The sequence below is a fragment of the Puma concolor genome, chromosome D1 (genome assembly GCF_028749965.1).
Source record: "Puma concolor isolate L17-30 chromosome D1, mPumCon1.1.hap2, whole genome shotgun sequence".
NCBI classification, from domain to species: domain Eukaryota; kingdom Metazoa; phylum Chordata; class Mammalia; order Carnivora; family Felidae; genus Puma; species Puma concolor.
In genome coordinates this window covers 3,841,889-3,860,423 of record NC_141676.1, presented here as the reverse complement: position 1 = coordinate 3,860,423, position 18,535 = coordinate 3,841,889, and the positions used below count along the sequence as shown (strand labels likewise).

Below are 18,535 nucleotides of genomic sequence, written 5' to 3'. Positions count from 1 at the left end.
GAGGCGCGCATATTGACATGGCTGGTGGGGTCAAGCCGGTCCCAAGCCTTTGATAGCACAGCTGATAACGGGCCCTGGGCCATAAATCCCCAGAATCAATCAGCGCTCGCTGGTGACAGCCCAGGTGCTCGCACGCCGCGGCAGATGGGAAGGAGGCAGGCACGGCCACTCGTCTTGCCTTTCCGACGGATTGCCTGTTTTGTAGGGAGCGGGACAGGGCCCATCTGGTACTCAGATCGTGGGCCCAGATAGCCACGTCCGGGTCACGGGCCCCCCGCTCGACGTGTCCCCTCTGCCGCCGTGGCTCCAGTGGGCCGGCTTCCACAAATGGGAGCCATCGGCAGGCCCTTGGCCCCACGGAAGCTTCCGGAAGGGGGTGTGGAGGTGGGGGGGGCGGGGGGGGCCTCCTGCCTTTCATCTTCCCTCTGTTTCCTTTCCAGGCACCTGGCTTATGCTCATAGTCATTTCATTACTTTTTTTTTCTTCAAAGGCGCTTCCCGACCAGTACATGGATGTGCAGATGTGCTCAGACGTTGGCACACGCGCACTTCGCCGCCTTCTTCGAGCGGCCTGCCTGGGACGCTTCTCTGCCCGCTCGCAGCTTCTAGACTCCTCTGGACTCCCCGGCCAGGTGGAGGCCGGAGGGTCCTGCCAGGCTGTGGCCTCCCTTGGCAGATGCGGTCGTCCCGAACCTCAGTTTCCCCATCCGCAGACAGCGTCCCCTCCAGGGGTTTCTCGCGGCCACAGGAAGCATCTGGAGTTCTGGGTCGGTGAGCTTGGGACAGGGTTAACCGTTCCGATGCGTGGCACATCGCTCCCCTCCTCAGCTGTGGCTCCCAACGTCCCCCAAGGCGGGTGTTGGGAGAGGGGCCTCGGGACGGCAGGACCCATGCTCTCACTGACCCCTCGGCCGGGATGCTGTCTGTTGGTGACCCTCCTCATGCCTTTCCTCCCCCAGCCCCCAGCTCCCCGCTGCTCCAGGACCGTGTCCTTCCATAGACCCTGCGCGGGTCCTTTTCCTCTCCGGGGACCTCGCGGGGAACGCATTTCACGTGCACCCCCGCCCCGGGCTTGTGAGATCTCCTGTCCCCCAAATTATATCCAGACAGCCCTGGTAGCAGGCATCTCGTTTCCTCCCAGGGCCCACCGGCCGGCCAAATGGGGCGTTTAATTGGAAAGAGAAGCTGGCGGTCTGCCCGGAAATCCTGAAGAAAGGCCCCAGAATAGACCTGTTTTTAAAACCGCTCCACACACCTTCCCCATACATTTCTGTCTCAAATACCTGAAGGGGTTCTTGAGGCCGTTTGAGAGTTAAAACCCCGACCCGAAGCCATGCAGCGCACAGTCCAGACCCTGGGGCGGGTGTGAGCTGTGTGGTGGTGGGATCCGACCACTTTGCTCAGATGTGGAAACTGAGGCAGCTCGGAGCTGGAGACGGACCCCGGCTCAGTTCAGGTCAGGTCTCCAGACGCTGACTGAGGTCTTCTCTGAGGACCGCCCTGAATGCTTGCTTTGCATCCTCTCCCCCAGATTCTGAAGCCACAGCCTCCGTCGGGACGTCATCCGGAACTCCGGCTGGGTGGTTCCTGAGTCTACACAGCGTGGGCGTCGGCTGGTGCGCAGCGGGGTGGAAGCGAAGGGGGGGATGATGGTTCACGGGGAGACTCACCCTCAGAGGCCCCACGGTAGGCGGGGCCTGTCCCCGCAGTGAGAGATCGGGGTCCGTCAGAGCTGGCGATGGACCACGGAATGCAGAGTCACGGCCGTGTGTGTGCAAGACAGGCTGAGGACAGGGGAAGGGCTGGGGTGCAGAGGGGCGGCCTGGGGCAGCCGGGCAGCCTGTGCAGCTGAGCCCCAGGTGGGCAGCTGACTCTGCCGTCTGCGGAAACCCTAGCGGCCGGGATCTCATCGCCGGGGGTTGTGGGGCCAGTGGAAGTCATACAACTTGGTGACGGCGGGGAAGTGGCCAGACCTCCACCTGCCCTGGTTTCTTTCTCTGTAGAACGGGCACAACTGTAGTTACTTTGTCATTTGCTGCGAGATGAAATGAAGCGTCAGGGCAGAGGGCTGCCCTCACGCCATTCACAGAGGCTGGGCCGTCAACCTTGGGGCCATTTCTGTCAATTCGAGGATATCCCAGCACTGCCCTTTGTGAGTTGTCTGACTCTGGGCAAGCTTCTGAAGCCCTGTCCCTCAGCATCCTCGCCTCTGAGGGTAAATATACAGCTCTATTTCACAGGACTGGGGGTACCATGGTCAACCAATGGAGAGCCCATGGAACAATGTCTGGTGGGCACTCAGTGTAGGTTAACTCTTACTGGTATTCGGACGGTGATGGTGATGATGGTTTATGGTGGTGCTGATGGGAGTGATGATGATGTTGGTGATGGTGGTGAGGATGTGGTGATGATGATGGTGGTGATGATGGTGGTGAAGATGATGGAGGTGATGATGGAGGTGATGATGGTGGTGATGATGATTGATGGTGATGGTGGTGATGATGGTGATGATGATGATGGTGATGGTGGTGATGGTGGAGGTGATGATGGAGGTGATGATGATGATGGTGATGATGGAGGTGATGGTGGTGGTGATGATGGTGATGATGATGGAAGTGATGATGGAGGTGATGATGGAGGTGATGATGATGATGGTGATGGTGGTGGTGATGGTGATGATGATGGTGACGGTGGTGATGATGGTGATGATGATGGAGGTGATAATGGAGGTGATGATGATGGTGATGGTGGTGATGATGATGGAGGTGATGATGGTGGTGATGATGATTGATGGTGATGGTGGTGATGGTGGTGATGATGGAGGTGATGATGGAGGTGATGATGATGATGGTGATGATGGAGGTGATGGTGATGATGGAGGTGATGATGATGATGGTGATGGTGGTGATGATGGTGATGATGATGGAGGTAGTGATGATGATGCTGATGGTGGTGATGATGGTGATGGTGGTGATGATGGTGATGGTGATGGTGGTGGTGATGATGTGATGATGAACCGAGCACTTGTTACCTGCTAAGGTCTGTCCTAGGCACAGGCATACTACAGTGAGCAAGATAAACGTGATCCCTGCTCTCCTGGGAATCAGTCCTAGTGAGGACGAAGCCAGTGAATAAGTAAACTGCTAAATCCATAAAATCATGTCACAGAGGGAAGAGCCAGAGAGCCATGTGATGGGAGGGGCACCCCAGCAGGCCCCTTGGAGGAGGTGACATTTGAGTAGTGGGAGGGGTGAGTGCTTAGGACAGCCCCCTCGCCCTCTTTCCCCTCTATGCCCCTCGGACTGAGTTTTAGCCTTCAGTTGGGAACCTGAATGCACAACACCCTCTGTGGCTTCCTAGATTTGTGGCCTTGCGTTCGTCGTGTCCCGTCTCTGGGACCTGGCGGGGTCCAGTGTGTGTGGGATGCAGCCAGACATTCCTTTGCCCCTTCTATCGCTGGGGTCCCAAGTGTCTTGGGCCCGTGCTCACGGCCTTGATCTGCCACGGAGTAATCGGCAATAAACGGTCTGTGCGAGGGGCCCTCTCTGGGTCAGGGCCCTCGGAGGGTTGAACAGTTCACTCCCAGCGGTTCCCCGTGGCTTACCTGAGACGGAGCTGGCTCCAGGAGCAATTTCCCCTGGACGAAACAATCTGTGGAATCTGTAGATCATTCGCCATGACGTCTTCTGTTTAAACAGCGGCAGCTGCTGGAGGGTGTGCTCTGAGGCCGAGCGTCTAGGGGGGCTTGCGTCCCAGCACCCCCCCCTCCCCAACCCCCGTGGAAGGCCCCGCTTGGGGGAAAGCAGGCATATGGAACCCATTTGGGAAATTCTTTCTGCATAAACCACTTTTTCCAGGTAAGACGCACACCCGTATTGACCATGAAAGATGAAATGGCTCTCTCGCTCGGCCGGTTGCGTTTTTATGGATCTTAATTAAACACATGCCCTCCCCGGGTTGGGAAATTGGACCCTCTTTGAGCGGCTCTTTCTCAAGAGGTGGTGTTGGCCCAGGGGGGGGGCCGATTAAAACCTCCCGTCCTCACCACCTCCCAGGACCTCCCAGACCCTCCAAGCGCTCGGAAAATGTGTGCTCGACAGAGGGGCTTTGATTCCGTGCGCCTGGAGAGCGTTAGGCCTGTTTCCAGGCCCAAGGCAAGTGGCGGTCAGAGTCCCAGGCCGTTGGCGGGAAGGCCTTGGGGACCTGGGCTTTCAAACTTCATTGAGCATCAGAGCTCTCGTTCACACCCAAGCGCACGCAGACCCCCGACATAAACCAGAAGGAGCTGCTCGGGCAGGAGGGGGAGAGGGTACCCACAGCACCCCCTGCTCACCCCACGGGCAGCCTTGCGGCTAGCCGCGGCCTGTACGTTCAGGGAGCTTTAAATGTGTGCCGGTTTTGTGACGTTTCTTGTCTCATTTACACTCACAAAAGCCACATGAAGCAGACGTCACTGATATTTCACACTCAGGGACGTAGGCACAGAGCGGCGGAGTGACCTCTCTGGGGACGCCCAGCTGGGGCGGGAGTGACATCCGAGTCTTGGGAAGCGGCCGATGGGCCTGAGGCTCTCTTGTGGCCGTGCTCTTGGCCCAGTGGTGCACTGCCTTCTTGAGTCGTGGTCCCTGTCTTTTAGGGGCCCCCCTCCGTGTTAAGGCTGAGTGGCCCCCATGCGGACACCTGACCCGTCTGCAGGAAGGGGGACGGCAGCAGGGTCGGCCGATCCAGAAGCCCCTGGATGTCGGGGATCTGGGTGCAGGGGGGTGGTGGTCTCGTCTGGCACCACGTCCCTACGTGGCAGTGTCTGGGCTGGGAAAGGGACACCTCTGTGTGACGTTTTCTTTCACCGGCAAGATTCATGAGCCTTCCCGGCATCGCACTGGTCAGGGTCGGGTCTCACGCCGTGTCTGATGCCGGGCGGGGTGAGACTGATGGGCTCTTCGGCCCGTGAGGTGCAGCACAGCTGACACCTGGGCAAAACTGGGGCTCTTCTGGCCAGGAGGAAAGGGGACACCTGGGAGGCAGGCAGCAGCCAAGTCGGCCAGAAGATGTGGGCGAGGACACCAAGGGCAGGGTGATTGCCGGAGGGTCCTCCAGGCTAAAGGACCAGAGGAGGGGGCGGCCAGCAGGGTGAGCGGTCGCTACCATGGCCAGTGGGCTGCGGTGGGCCCTTCCCAGAGCTTCAGAGGAGTCAGCCTTCTCTTCGGGGGTCCCTCAAAGAAGGGGGTGCAGGTGCACATTGTGTAAACTTTGCATGCGTGCTGTCCCTCCTTCTGGCCTTCCTCCCCTTCCTCCCACCGACCCCCATCCCTTCATCCCTGCATCCCTCCAATCCCCATCCCTGCATCCCTCCAACCCCATCCCTTCATCCCTGCATCCCTCCAACCCCAATCCCTGTAACACTGCATCCCTCCAACCCCCATCCCTTCATCCCTGCATCCCTCCAACCCCCATCCCTGTATCATTGCATCCCTCCAATCCTCATCCCTGCATCCCTCCAACCCCCATCCCCGCATCCCTGCATCCCTCCACCCTCTGACGTTCCATCCCTCTATTCCTGCATTTCTCCTTTCCTCCGCTTCTCCATCCTTTCTTGCAAGTAACAATCGAGCACTCGGAATGGGGGAGCCTACGCTGGATCCCGGGGAGGAGGAGAGGCGCTGGGCCCTGTCCCCAGGACCCCGCCGAGGGGTCCTCGTGGCTCATGGTTAAGGTGTGGAGATGTGGTCCCGCTTAGGGCCCGACCCTGCAACCTCGATGCGCACATGCAGATGACGAGTTGCCTTTTAGCTCTTAAGGTTCACAGTGCACAGATTTCCCCTTGCCACGCACCCCCCGGACGCAATCCTGCAATCGGCTACCTTTCGTGTCTCTGCTTGCTGTGTTGAGTCAAGATCCACGCAGGTCGGGCTGGGAGGAATAAAGGCCTTTGCCTCAGGGCTTTGTTCCTCTCGCCTGGGGCGATGCAGGCCACGGAGGCTCACCTGAGATGCGGGGAGAAAGACCCCGCCGTTGGCTTTTCTTGCCGGCAGACTTTTTGGATGGTTCTGAAACACCAGCCTGGGTCTGCGGCCAAAAGCCTCAAGCTTTGGCCCAGGACTGTCTGGGCTGATACCAGTCGAGGATTATGGGGGCTCCATTGTAGGCTCGATCGGCTCATCTCCCTGGTAGCAGCGTTTGTGAAAAATGAGGTGTCTTTTCTTTCTTTTTTGGCCGCAGAGAGCATTGTCAAGACTTATTAGGGGAGGGACCTTGGCTGTTCCCATCATGGGACCTTCCGGCCTCACGCGAGAAATGGTCAGCAGCCGCGTCCCCGTGGATGGTCCGGAGAGTCGGGAAGACGGGCGCGCGAGATGCCACGTCAGGTCAGGCGCGGACACGCGGGTGGGCCTTCACAGTGTCTCCGTTCAAGCAAATTTAGGTTAGCAGGGTCCCGCTCGGAAGCTGCAACACGGTCAGCAGGGACTGTGAAGGGCTTAGGAGACATGGGGTTTTGTTTCCGAATTTCAAAAAGGGACACAGCGCGGGGGGACCGAGAAAGGCCGTGCACCGGGAAGCAGGGTTGCTGGTCTGTGCGTGTCACCGAGGCTTCCCGGCCGTGTCCAGGGCGGTCTCCCCTCTTCCTGGATGATGTGGGGAGGCAGGAGTGTGGCAGATTGCCTCGGGACAATGGGCCCCTCTCCCGTCGGGTGACGCCCCAAACAATAGGCCTGGGCCGGCCCCTCTCCTGCTGCCCACGGCCTGAGACAGATGCCCGGGAACCCCCTGTGAGCGCCCTGGAGGTGACCTTTGGGGCTGCCCTGTCACTCCGTGGAGAAGCCCCGGAGAGCGAGGGAGGCAAACAATGAAGGCCTCATGCCAGGCGCCCGGCCTCCGGCACGGGCCGGGGGCTCCCCGGGGAGAGCAGGGCCCGGCAGGTGCTGTTATTGTCTCGGGGCACGGGGGTCTCCCGGCCCAGCGGCAGGACAGGCTTGGGGCTGGAGGCCCCCTTGTTGTTCTCCGGGGAGGACCCACGGGGTTGATTTTGCTGGCCCCGTTCGGTTCTGACAGCCCCCAGCCCTGCACTTGGCCTCTAAAAGTGTCGTTCAGAAAAGCAATTATCGTCAGCTGGCCTCAAACAGCACCAGGACTTTGAATGGTCAGATTTTATGACCAGACCTGCTGTAGAACATGCTCAACTCCAGCGTGACATTCCTTCTTGGGTGGCGGTGCAAGAAGAGATTTCTGGAGAAATGCCAGCTTAGGGGGAGGAGGGCAGGCCCGGGGGTTCCTTTTTGCTAAAAGACTTACCTTCGGAGACAAACCTCAGCACAGACTTCAAGCAACCCGCGAATACAGCAACGGGTCCTTCATCCAAGGGAGCAGCGGTGACGAGAGTGTGCACGCGTGTGTGCGTGTGCATTTGCGTGTGCGAGAGGTGCAGGCACGTGTGGGCTCACAGACTCTGCACCAGGCACTGCGCTGGCGATTCCCGCCTCCCCCCGCCAGTATTCACCGAGGACTTATTTGTAACGGCCCCAAACTGGAAACATCCGGAATGTTCCACAGTAGGCGAAGGGGCGCACGAAATGTGACACCCGCCCGCCACGAGACCCTGCTCAGCGACATGAAGGAACGAACAGGCTTTTCACACCACTTGGGTGGATCTTGTCTTCACCCGCTCCAGCTGCTGTAACAAAATACCACAGAGAGGGCAGCTCGAGCGGCGGGAGTTCATCCTCTCCCAGTTCTGGAAGCCGGAAGTCCAAGAGCAAAGTGTCCGCAGGGCCTCCCTTTAGCCTGCAGACGGCCGGCCCGCACCTCGTCCTGCACGGTCCCTGCGCGTGTGTTCTGGGGGGCCTCCACGTGTGTCCACCTCTCCCCTTCTTACAAGGATACAAGTCCCACTGGACAGGGGCCCACCCGACGGCCTGGTTGTAGCCCCGTTGCCTCCTTAAAGACCCTCTCTCCAAACACACGTTCTGGGAGTTAGGGCTCCATCATGCGGACCTTGGTGGGCACCCAGATGGGCCCAGGACAGATCTCAGATGTGTCAGGCTGAGTGCACGAAACCCATCACCAAAGCTCCCACACCGCAGGATTCCACTTACATAACATTCTGGAAAACAGGACTACCGAGATGGAAAGCAGAATGGCATCCCAGGGCTGGGGACGGCGGGTGGGGCTGGAAAGAGGAAGAGGAAGAATCTCACAGATCCTTTGTGGCGATGATCCCGCGTCTTGCTTTGGACGGACCCAGTAATCAGGCGAATTCCAAGAGCCCTCTGGAAAAAGGTCACCATCGTGTGACTTTACAGAAGAGACAGAGCCTCGGAAAGGCATGTTACTTGAGCCGAATCCTCAAACCCCACCCCCGTCAGGCCCTCGGGGCCTCACGGCTCGGTCTTCTCCCACCTGCTACCCAAAGGCCACCCTTCCTCATCCTGGCCGTAGCTCCGTGACCCCAGAATGGGACTCAGCTGTGCAGCTCTGTGCCACCGGGGTCCCCTAATGGCTGGGGTGGACTGCATGGTGGGGGGGGGCCCGGGGTCAGCACCTCTGACCAGGAATTGTGGACATGGCCTGAGCCATGTGGCTGCCGCCTCGCAGGGCGCTGAGCGCGGCTCTCCCTCACGCACCTCTGACGTTTGGCTTCGAGATGCCCTGGCCTGTTTGGGGGGCTGTTCGTCCCAGCCTCTGGCTGAGACCCCCAGGCGTCCTGAGGGAGGCCGGCACCAGGACCCGAGCCACGACAGGGTTCGCTCCCAGAATACGTTCAAGAGGAACCGAGCGGACCCCTTAATCCCATGGGAATGACCCGGCAACAAGTGGCCCCTTTGGGGTCCCGATGAGTGTGGACACAGGAGAATAGAGTTTTAGAGCTGGAAGTTCTGTTAGAAAGGACCCTTCTGCCCAGACCCGGAGGCCCTGCTGGGCGGTCTGGGAGTAGGGCAGAGCCTGGGGGCGTGCAGGCCTTTGCTTTTCGGTGCTCTGGGGTCAGCCTCGGGGAGCACTTGGCGATTTTCTAGAGATTTCTACTTTGCTCATCGGAACCACAGTGACCCTCTGGAGCGGGCGGCCCAAGGGGCCTTCAGCCACTTTACAGGTGGCGACACGGGATCAGAAGAGAGCGGAAGCCCGGGGCCTTCTAGGACCGCTGCCCTTGGCCTGGGCCGGCTGGGCTGCACGTGGCCCCGGAAAAATTTCGGCTGGAAGTGTGGTGCTGGGCAGGGGGCACCCCACGAGTCCGGACAGGCCGACTGCCGGTGGCACAGACGTCTGGGGCACACTGTGTCGCCTAATTTGCGGGGGGTGTGGGGAATGTGCCAAAGGGAGCCAGTCAGGGACGCAGGTGAGTCCAATCCCGGCTCTAGGTGGCCCCTTAGCCTCCCCAAACCTGTTTCCAGAAGGTGGGTTCATGCCGGAAGAGCTCCTACTCTCGGTGGAATCGTTCGACCGTGCTGCTGGGGACACCGGGCCGGTCTGTGCCGGGAAATCGCCTCGAAAGTGGCAGGAGGGAGCCACTCTTCTGCACGGTGGTGGTGTGGGGGACCCCGATGCGTAGTGATGTCCCTGGGGAGGCGGTGACCCCAGGGGTGTCCCCATGGGTCTCTCTCTCTCTCCCCTGGGGGATGAGACTGAGCTTGGGCTCAGAGGGCTGAGTGCTTGGAGAGGACCGGCTGGTTGGGGTGTCCCCACCACCACGAAGGGCGCCGCGTGGCACCGTGACCAGGATCCTTGCCGCCTGGCGGCCCCTGGTGCCCCTGGTTCCTCTTCCTCCTGCTCCTCTTGTGTGGCCGGGAGCCCCAATGTGGCCTTCCCCCTGGCCACCTGCAGCTCCCGACAGGCCTACCTCCCTGCGGGGTGGCCTCCCCACGGGCCAAGGGAGCGCATGGAAAGGGATAGGCAGAGCCCGGTGTGGCGGGGGCCTGGTGGCGGGTCCACGCGCCTTGCGGTCCGGCTGACCTGGCCAGCGCGCCCACAAGCAGGCCTCGGAGAAGCGGGCGGCCGCGGTGGCCCTCCTCTTGCTCTGAGAGATGTCTGTCCCCCTCCCGCCCCTGGCTGCCTATGACAAGTGGCTTTCAGCAGATATGACAGCCACCGGTGGGGGGTCTCTGGCCCCAGTCCACGTCTCCACACTTGACTTGCTCGGAGTTCACTGGCCCGAAATAATGTCCCCAATGCAAGTCGGCGGACGGAACGTTCGCAGTGGACGATTTGGCTTTTTTTTTTTCCCTCCCTTTTTTAATACATTAAACATGCATTACTGGATTTCTACCCGGTTCCTCTGACAGCTGTGGAAAAATAAAGAAAATTCAGTTTGAACTTAAAAAGCTGGGGCTTAATTTATGTCCCGCACCTTTGTCTGCCTGGTTCTTTTTCCTCTTCCGATGGAAAGGCCCCAGGGAGACAGAGGCTCTGCGAGCCCACGTGGCCCCGTGGTGCCCGGGCCTTAATAGGGGCGCCCAGTGGCCAACACGGAGGGGAGTTTTCAGATGGAAATGCGAGGAAACAATGCAATCATCTGTCTCCCAATCTGTTTTGAAGGGGGGAAGAGAGAGCGCCGGGAGGAGAGAGTCGGTTTCTGCTGGGGGCTTTCATTCAGGGCGTTTTATAGGGAAAGACAGATGTCATGAATACTGATGTGGACGGCCTGGCTCTTATAGAGGTTTTTAATTTTCTGAGTTGTAAAGACAAAGTGTTTTAATAATACAGGGAAACACATGTTCATGGGAGGGCCTTTTAGCTCATTCTGGTTTCCTTGACTCACTCTTTCTCTCTCTCTTTCTTTTCCTTTCTCTCTTTCTCTTTCTTTCTTTCTTTCTTTCTTTCTTTCTTTCTTTCTTTCTTTCTTTCTTTCTTTCTCCTTCCTTCCTCCCTCCCTCCTTCCCCTCCCTCCCTCCCCTTCCCTCCCCCTTCCTTCCTTCCTTCCTTCCTTCCTTCCTTCCGTTCCTTCCCCCCTTACATCATTTTTTCTCAAAGAAGGTCCTTCTCTGGGCTGAGGAGAACAGAGGAAAAGGAGGCACCTGAGGGCACGTGAAACACTTCCTTTATGCCCCTTCTCGGCTCGCCGTCCCCGTGGCGGGAAGGGACACGCTCTTCGGGAACTCTCGGCTTCCATGTAAACCTCACAGCATGTTTGAGTCTGCGGTAGAACGGTTCAGCCAAGAGAGGCAACCAACATTCATTAAGCACCAACTGTATGCCAGGGACTGGGAAAACAGAGGTGAACCAGACACGCTACCTGGGCTTAAGTAGCTGCTGGTCTGAGGGAAGAGGCAGCGGGTCAGATGAATGAAGATGAGGTCACGGCCTGCTGGTGGAGGTCCCTGCCTTGAGCTCTCTTGGAATCAGGGGAGCCGTACCCCCTGAGGGAAGTTCCATACCCGGTCTTGAAGCTCTTTATCAAAAGCAGCAGTGTCTCTGGTACCTCCTGCCTCCCCCAGGAGGTTGCCGGGACGGACACTAGGTGTCCCATTGGACGGACAAAGAAACTGAGGCCCAGAGGCACGGAACAAAAGGTCCCAGAGTTGCGGTCAGGACTGAGTCTTGGCCCTGGGGGCCCACATCCAGGGCATCCTGGCTGCCGCGGAGGGCCGCCACAGTCATCGGATGCGACGCTCAATGCGCACCTGCTCAGGCAGCCCCACCGGAACCCAGGGAGGGAGGCTCCATGGTCATGTTCACGCCACGCACAGGACACGGGCGGGGGAGGGCCGAGAAGCTCGCTCACAGCCGCGTAGCTCGCACGCAGGACCCGTTGGAGCCCGAGCTGGTGTTTTTTGTTTTTTGTTTTTTTGTTTTTTTTCAAATTGTGGTTAAATACAACATAACCTCATGTTTCTCACTTTATTTGTAAGTGTCAACCCAGTGGCCTCAGATACATTCGTCGTGCCGTGTGACCCTCACCAGCACCTACGCGGAGATTTTCGTCATCCCCCGACAAGATCTCTGAACCCCCGAGGCGGGGATGGCCCCCCGGGCCCACCACGCAGCCCCTGGGATGGCTCTGCGTCTCCATGGAATCTGACGGCTCTAGGGACCTCATATGAGCGGAGTCACAGGGTCTGTCCTTTGTGACTGGCATCTTTCACTCAGCACAATGTCCTCAGGGTTCTTGGGTGGTGCAGCCTGTGTGAGAATTCCCTTCCTTCCTTCGTAAGTCGGATAATATTCCAGTGTAGGGATGGGCCGCGTCTTATCCGTTCATCTTTTGATGGCAGAGTCCTCCCTTGAAAAGAAATAATTATGCTCTCCTGCAGACACGTGTCCCGGGGGACGGTGCCGGGACCCGGGTGGGGCTGCGGGAAGTGCTGCAGACACCCCTGAAGGTCCCGCTGTGTGGCCAGGGGCTCTGGCCGCGAGCGGCTCCCTTCACCAGGGCTCCGCAGTCAGCAGGCAGCTTCGGCACCTCCTGTATACGGGCCCTGGGCTAGGCACTGGGGAGAGGTGGTGAGGGGGGTTCAGAGGCAAGCAGACCGCCATCCCCCTAGTGGGGGAGAAGGGAAGGTGCACTCAACACACTCATTCGACGAGCAAGTGTCGGGGGCCTTCTGTGTGCACCAGCATCCAGAGCTAATGGGTGAACCTCCGCCCTCAGTTTCCCCACCTGGCGGCCAGGGCATTCTCCGGGGGACCTTCCAGGCCGATGCTCTGAGTTCACTGTTCCAGGCGTGGGCAACTCCGGGTTTAGCGGGCTGAGGCTGCCGCAGGTGTCTGGGAGCCTGTCTGCTTTGGGGGGAAACCCCAGCCTGCTTCTGCTCATCGGCCCCCAGCGAGCAGGCTCCTCAGTCCAGAAGGCAGGTCCTGACTGCCTGGGCTTCCTTCCTGACCTTCAGCTGGTTTCTTCCCCGGGGCTCCCACCCACCGCTTCCAGCACGCGTCTCTGCCTCCACGAGGCCAGGAGCGGACGTTCCGTCCGGGAGAGGCTCGCAGCCACGACATTCTGCCCACCCGGCTGCCTGTGCTGAGGGCTGGAGGCCGCGGGGACGAGCCATTCTCGCTTGCTTAGATAAGGCTTGGCACCTGGACCCCCGGAGCCAACCCCCCGGGCACGACCTCGAGTCCTATACGTGAGGCGGGTCAGAGAGCACGCCCGGGTCTGGGCTGGAGAGGCGTGTGGCCGGGAAGGGGTGGGGGGGGACCCACGTTAGGTCCCGCAGCTGTGCCTCCGCTCTCCAGCCCTCACCAGCCTGGCGTTAACATTCTTCCGCGCCTTGGCCAGTGCGCTAAGAGCAAAATGGCACTTTCGCCGTCTATGCGGGACGTTGCATTTCTTTGATCGTTGACAAAATTCAACGTTCTGTTACCTTGTGTTTATGGACCCTATTTTCCTTTGATGAATTACCCAACTGTATCCTTAGCCCACTCTTCCATTAATGTGGTTTTTTTTTTCTTGTTGATTTACAAGAACTCTTTGTATATTATGGATAGGAAGAAGAGGCAGAGTGGATTCACGGATTCGTTCTCTTTTCTGGGGAGAGTAAATGGAACTGTCACCCCTTCCTCAAGGTCAGCTGATGTTTGACATTCCTATTGCCTTTTCCTCCCCCACTCAGCTTTATGCTTTTCTTTGCATTTCACAGCTGCCCGGGCACAGCTGCCCCTATGGGGGGCTACATAAAGCCCCAAGGAGAGCTTGATCTTGGAGCAAAAGACCCCAGTGTAACAGCCTTTATGCCAGAAAAGGATGTCTGAGTTTGTGCTCTCTGGATGCTTTCTCTGGCCAGCAGATGATGGGGAAGGACCGAACCCCAACCATCCCCTCCCCAACACGCACAGCCCCTGGCCCCGACGAAACACACGCAGTCGCTTCTTTGGGGACAAGCAGATTTTTCAAACAAAGTTTGCCAAATAGGCACATTTTGTTGTGTTTTTTTTCCCCCTCCAGGGCAGATGCAAACGGTCTTTTCAAATCGGTTTGGAGGAAAATAAATGAGCCCATGCTGGGGCTTCAATAAATCTTTGCGTAAAGCCACAAGGGTGAGTTTGGGGCCCGATGAAGGGCCCAGTGTGTGGCTTATGAATGATGCCCAGTGATGGCTCCCCGCCCCCGCCTTCCTCTCTTCCCCTCCTCCGTCCCCCGACCCAATTTAAAATTGGACATTAACGTTTTAGGACAAAGGGAGCTTTGGGCATTTCTCCCCCTCCTGGAGGGTCTCCCGGTGAAATATTTGTCGTGGCCGTGCTCCGCGTGTGACCGGGGTCCGTGTCTCTGAGCCAGGACCTGTCTCCAGGAGGCGATCTGTGTGCTGACCTTCCGCCCAGCGGCTCGAGGACCCCCACCCCGGCTGCCGGCGACTCTGGTCCCCCAAGGAGGATCATCTCTCCTGGCCTCCCTGCTGGGGACCGGAGGTTGGTGGCAGCAGCGTGGCTCGTTGCCTCCTGGCCCGTCTCCCCGTGCTGTCCCCACCCACCGGCCAAATGGTGGCCTGGTCTCCATCCGCACTCTTCTCCCTCTGTCTCCCTGACACTCTATATCCAGTGTCCCAGCCCCCAGCACGTTGCCCAGGCGGCTTGGCACCTGGGGTGACTTTCACCTACCAGACCTCCCCGGAGGAGCCTTGCTCTCCCGTGAGGGATGACCCCCGAGGCTCCTCGACGCCGTGATGCCTGCCTTGATTTCCCTTCCTGATGCAGCGGACCTCCATTCTTTCTAGGCGGTGGGCATGTTGTGGACACTTGCCCTTCCCTGTGATTTCCACTTGGCACCTCTCTGGCGTTTTCACGGGTTCCTCCACTCTGGGTCTGTCTGATTCCTTTCTTAGAGGGAGGTCGGGAGTAACAGGCCGGGCTGAGCGTGGCACGCGTGCGCTCCATGGGCCACGGGGACCCGTGGAGCCGGAGGCGACAGCATCCGTGGGCCAGGAGGGGGCCTCAGCGCCCAGCGGGAGAGGAAAGTCCCTCCCTGACTCCAGGATGCATGGAGTGGACCACTTGTCCACCCCTGCCTGGCCGTCTGGACTGGGGTAATCGTGTCCCCTCCCCCCCTCCCCCCCCCCCCCCCATTCATACCCACCGCATCTCAGAACGTGAACTTATTTGGAAGTAGGGTCTTTGCCGCAGATGTAATTAAAGTCCGGGTCTTGAGACGAGATCATCGTGGCTTAGGGAGGGCCCCAAATCCCACGAGTGTCTTTATAAAGGACAGAGGTGAAGACCCACGCACACACAGAGACCAGGTGAGATCGGGGCAGAGATGCGAGCGCTGCGGCCGCAACCCGGGGATGTCCGGAGCCCCCGGAAGTTGTAGGGCGCGGGAAGGACCCTCCCCGAGAGCGTCTGGAGGGCGCGGGGCCCCGCCCACCCTTGATTTCAGATCTCTGGCCTCCAGACCGTCAGAGAATCAGTCTCTATTGTTTTAAGCGACCAGGCGTGGGGTTCTTTGTTACCGCAGCCCCGCGACACTCAGACGACATCCGTTGCCAACAGGACTGAAGGAAGTGGGCGGAGATTTCCCTAGTTAGCGGTCTCCCTCTCCGAGAGGGTCGGCCTGCCGTCCCATTGCTGCTGTCCACACCACCGTGCTGGCTGAGACCGGATTGCCACGGGCTCCGCCCTCTCCCACCCCACAGCCGCCCTCACAGACAGGGGCCGCTGCGACCTCTTCCACGGGCAGGGAAACTGAGGCTCAGAGAGGCTGGGGAAGAGCCACAGCTATGGCGCTTGGCCACTGGGTTGGCTCCAGCTCATGGCCTCTGCCCCCGGCGACTTACTCCAGGCCCTTGAGCACCACTCGATGCAGAGCCGACCCTCATCATCTGTTCCTGGGGCTGCGAACAGCGCTTGTAGCCGTGGAACCCTCAGGGTGGGAGCCCACGGACTTTCCAGAACATTTGCCCGAAGCAGTGAGGATTCACTGAATGAAGGAATCCCTGCTGATGAACTGATGAATGAAGCCGGTCTGGTGGGCTCCAGCGGTAGAGACCACTTGTGACATGCGGCCATTCTTTCCCCCGGGTTTCTGCACGTGGATATACTTGAAAAACAAACACAAAATTGAGGCCAAAGTGTGTTTATCGTTCAATAGACTTCTGGTTTCTTGTTTCATTTTGTTTTTGTTTTTTTTTTTAGTAAAAATGGCATGATTCCTGTGTCCCCATTACCTGACCTATTCCCTTAAACATGACTCTTGATGGACGTAATTTGTTCTGGAAGCAGGACTTGGACGCATGGTGGATGGGAGGGAGGGCACCAGCGTCGGGGGACAGTGTGAGCGGAGGCCTGACCAAGGGAGCTTCTCCAGGATCGCTGGAGTAGGGTATAATGGGGGTGGTGGGCAAGGGGTTTTGGGGGTTCAGTTTCAGGCTCAATTTCAGGGCTTTGTCTGAAGGAAGTCTGTAGATTTTGTTTTGTGGATATTGGGGGTCCATGAAGGTTTTGAGTGGGACAGTGATGTGATTCATTCTGGCCCAGGGGAGGACGAACCCAAGCGCAGGTATTAGAAGTGGGACTTTGGGACGCCTGGGGGGCTCAGTCGGTTGAGCGTCCGACTTCGGCTCAGGTCGCGATCTCACGGTTCGTGGGTTCGAGCCCCGCGTCAGGCTCTGCGCCAACAGCTCGGAGCCCGGAGCCTGCTTCGGATTCTGTGCCTCCCTCTCTCTCTGCCTCTCCCTTGCTTACACTCTGTCTCTCAAAAGTAGATAAACATCAAAAAATTTTTTTAAAAAAGGAAGCGGGACCTCAGGTAGGGGCTATCGTTGTGTGGGTGTTGGTGGACCAGGCTTCAAGCTTGTGAGTTACTAAGTTACTGACTGATGGGTCAGCCAACCACTCCATCAACTCCTTCTTCCCTCCTCCCTCCCAAGAGGCATGGGTCTTGTTCTCCCTTGGTGTACTTCTTTAGCATATTCCCTCTGGGGAGTGGACAGCTCACCCCGTTTTCTGGGTGTGCTCCTTGGTGATGCAGACACCTTCCGTCCACAGACGGTCAACATCTAGAAGTGTTCTCAGAATACAGGGCAAGCCAAGATTTGGCTTTGGGGTCTTTCCGAGAGTCCCTGTGCGTCTTGGAACAGACTGTGATATCAGGAGACACAGCTGGGGGCCACCAATCCCATGGCCCTGCTCACTCCTATGCCTGACTCCATCACCTTGATCAGAAGTATCAGCCTTGGCTGGGAACTTCAAGAACCTTCTCCATTTGGGGGTTTCTTCACCCAGAGAAGGGGCTTCCAGGTTTAGCACGTGATGGCGGTTTCCCTCCAGGGGGACACTATTGCAGTTGACATGGCCAAGGGTGGGAGCTGCTATGATCCTCATTTACATGTGGGAAAACCAAGACTCGGACAAGCCACCTTAAAAGGGAAGGGAGCCAGGATTCAGACACTGGCCCATGTACCCCAGAGCTGGTAGGCTTTCTTGCCAAGCCATTAGGAGACAGCTTATGTCTCCTGGCTGGGAGCCACCTCCCAGTGCATCTGACACAAAGGTTCCTCTCAGCATGTCTGGCTGGTTTTCTAGCTGTAACCTGCCTAGGGATCCCATATTGTTTGTTGGACCCATTGCCAGTGCAGAGGTGGGTGGGCCATAGCAGCAGAAGGAATCTGGGCTCCACCACACACCCACTCATCCATCTATTAGTCCATCCACTTGTCTCACACCTACCCACGTTCCCGCCCATCCATCTATCCATCCATCCACCCACATGCCCATCAATTTATCCATCCATCCACCCATCCACATGCCCATGCATCCATCCATCCATTCATCTACCCACTTACCCACATGCCCATCCATCCATCCACCCACATGCCCATCCATTTATCCATCCATCCATCCATCCATCCATCCACCCACCCACATGCCCATCCATCCATTCATTCATCCATCCATCCACCTCCCTCATCTATTTGTTGAGCACCTACATGTGCCAGGTCCACTCACCTTCAAATCTGAGAGGGGGATTTTCCTAGAGGAGATATAAGAACAAGTGCAGAGAACATCCATCACTGCGTTCCCCGATTCTCGTTGTGTAAACACTGACAGAATGAACAGGTGCACAGACAGGCCTTCTTGTGTTCTGCTGCCCATCATTCCATGCTTTACACTGTGGCCCTTTCTGGGAAAGCTGGCTGAGTGCAGGTGGGTCCCGACAGCACCTCCCCTTGGCCGCCCTCAGGTGGGTCCTTTCTCCTCTGGGCTTCTCTGCTGGGCTGTCTTTGCTGCTCAGTCACCTGACTCACCCACAGGCCTAGCAGGGTGAAGGAGTTAACCCCTCTGTAGCCACCGTTGACCATGGGGGATGGGAGCCGGTGGGTATAGCCTCCCCTCCCCCATCCTTTGGCCGTTGTGTGTGAGGTGCACTCTGCGTGCTTTTCAGGGGTCCCCGGCTGGGGATGGACCACAGATTGCTTCAGCCTCCTGCCCTTTCTCACTCTCCCTGGTCCCTCTTTCTGGGCCTGATCCCCCAAATATGCCACCTGCACATCCCCCGTTCTCAGGCTCAGGCAGATCCCAAAGCAGTGTTGGGGTTCTGCCAGCTTAGAGCAGCTAGGGTTCCAGGCCAGGAAATTGCAATCAATCACCTTGCCTCAGAGGCCCCCCATTCGTTCGTT

At 58.4% G+C, this 18,535-nt stretch overlaps 3 long non-coding RNA genes and 1 pseudogene across 3 annotated transcripts; 3 read left to right on the top strand and 1 right to left on the bottom strand.

Moving 5' to 3' along the window:
• Window positions 1-424: 424 nt before the first annotated feature.
• LOC147576327 (uncharacterized) lies at window positions 425-3,829 on the top strand. The gene is made up of 3 exons (XR_015240670.1): window positions 425-770; window positions 1,531-1,615; window positions 3,698-3,829. It is a non-coding gene; the product is annotated as an uncharacterized LOC147576327 (long non-coding RNA).
• LOC147576328 (uncharacterized) lies at window positions 1,694-3,487 on the top strand (annotated as a pseudogene).
• Window positions 3,830-11,701: 7,872 nt separating the features above from the next.
• LOC147576326 (uncharacterized) lies at window positions 11,702-16,080 on the top strand. Its single transcript, XR_015240669.1, has 2 exons — window positions 11,702-13,490; window positions 13,870-16,080. It is a non-coding gene; the product is annotated as an uncharacterized LOC147576326 (long non-coding RNA).
• Window positions 15,065-18,087, bottom strand: LOC147576325 (uncharacterized). The gene is made up of 2 exons (XR_015240668.1): window positions 17,865-18,087; window positions 15,065-17,275 (listed from the first exon to the last, which is right to left on the bottom strand). It is a non-coding gene; the product is annotated as an uncharacterized LOC147576325 (long non-coding RNA).
• Between the last annotated feature and the right edge of the window lie 448 nt (window positions 18,088-18,535).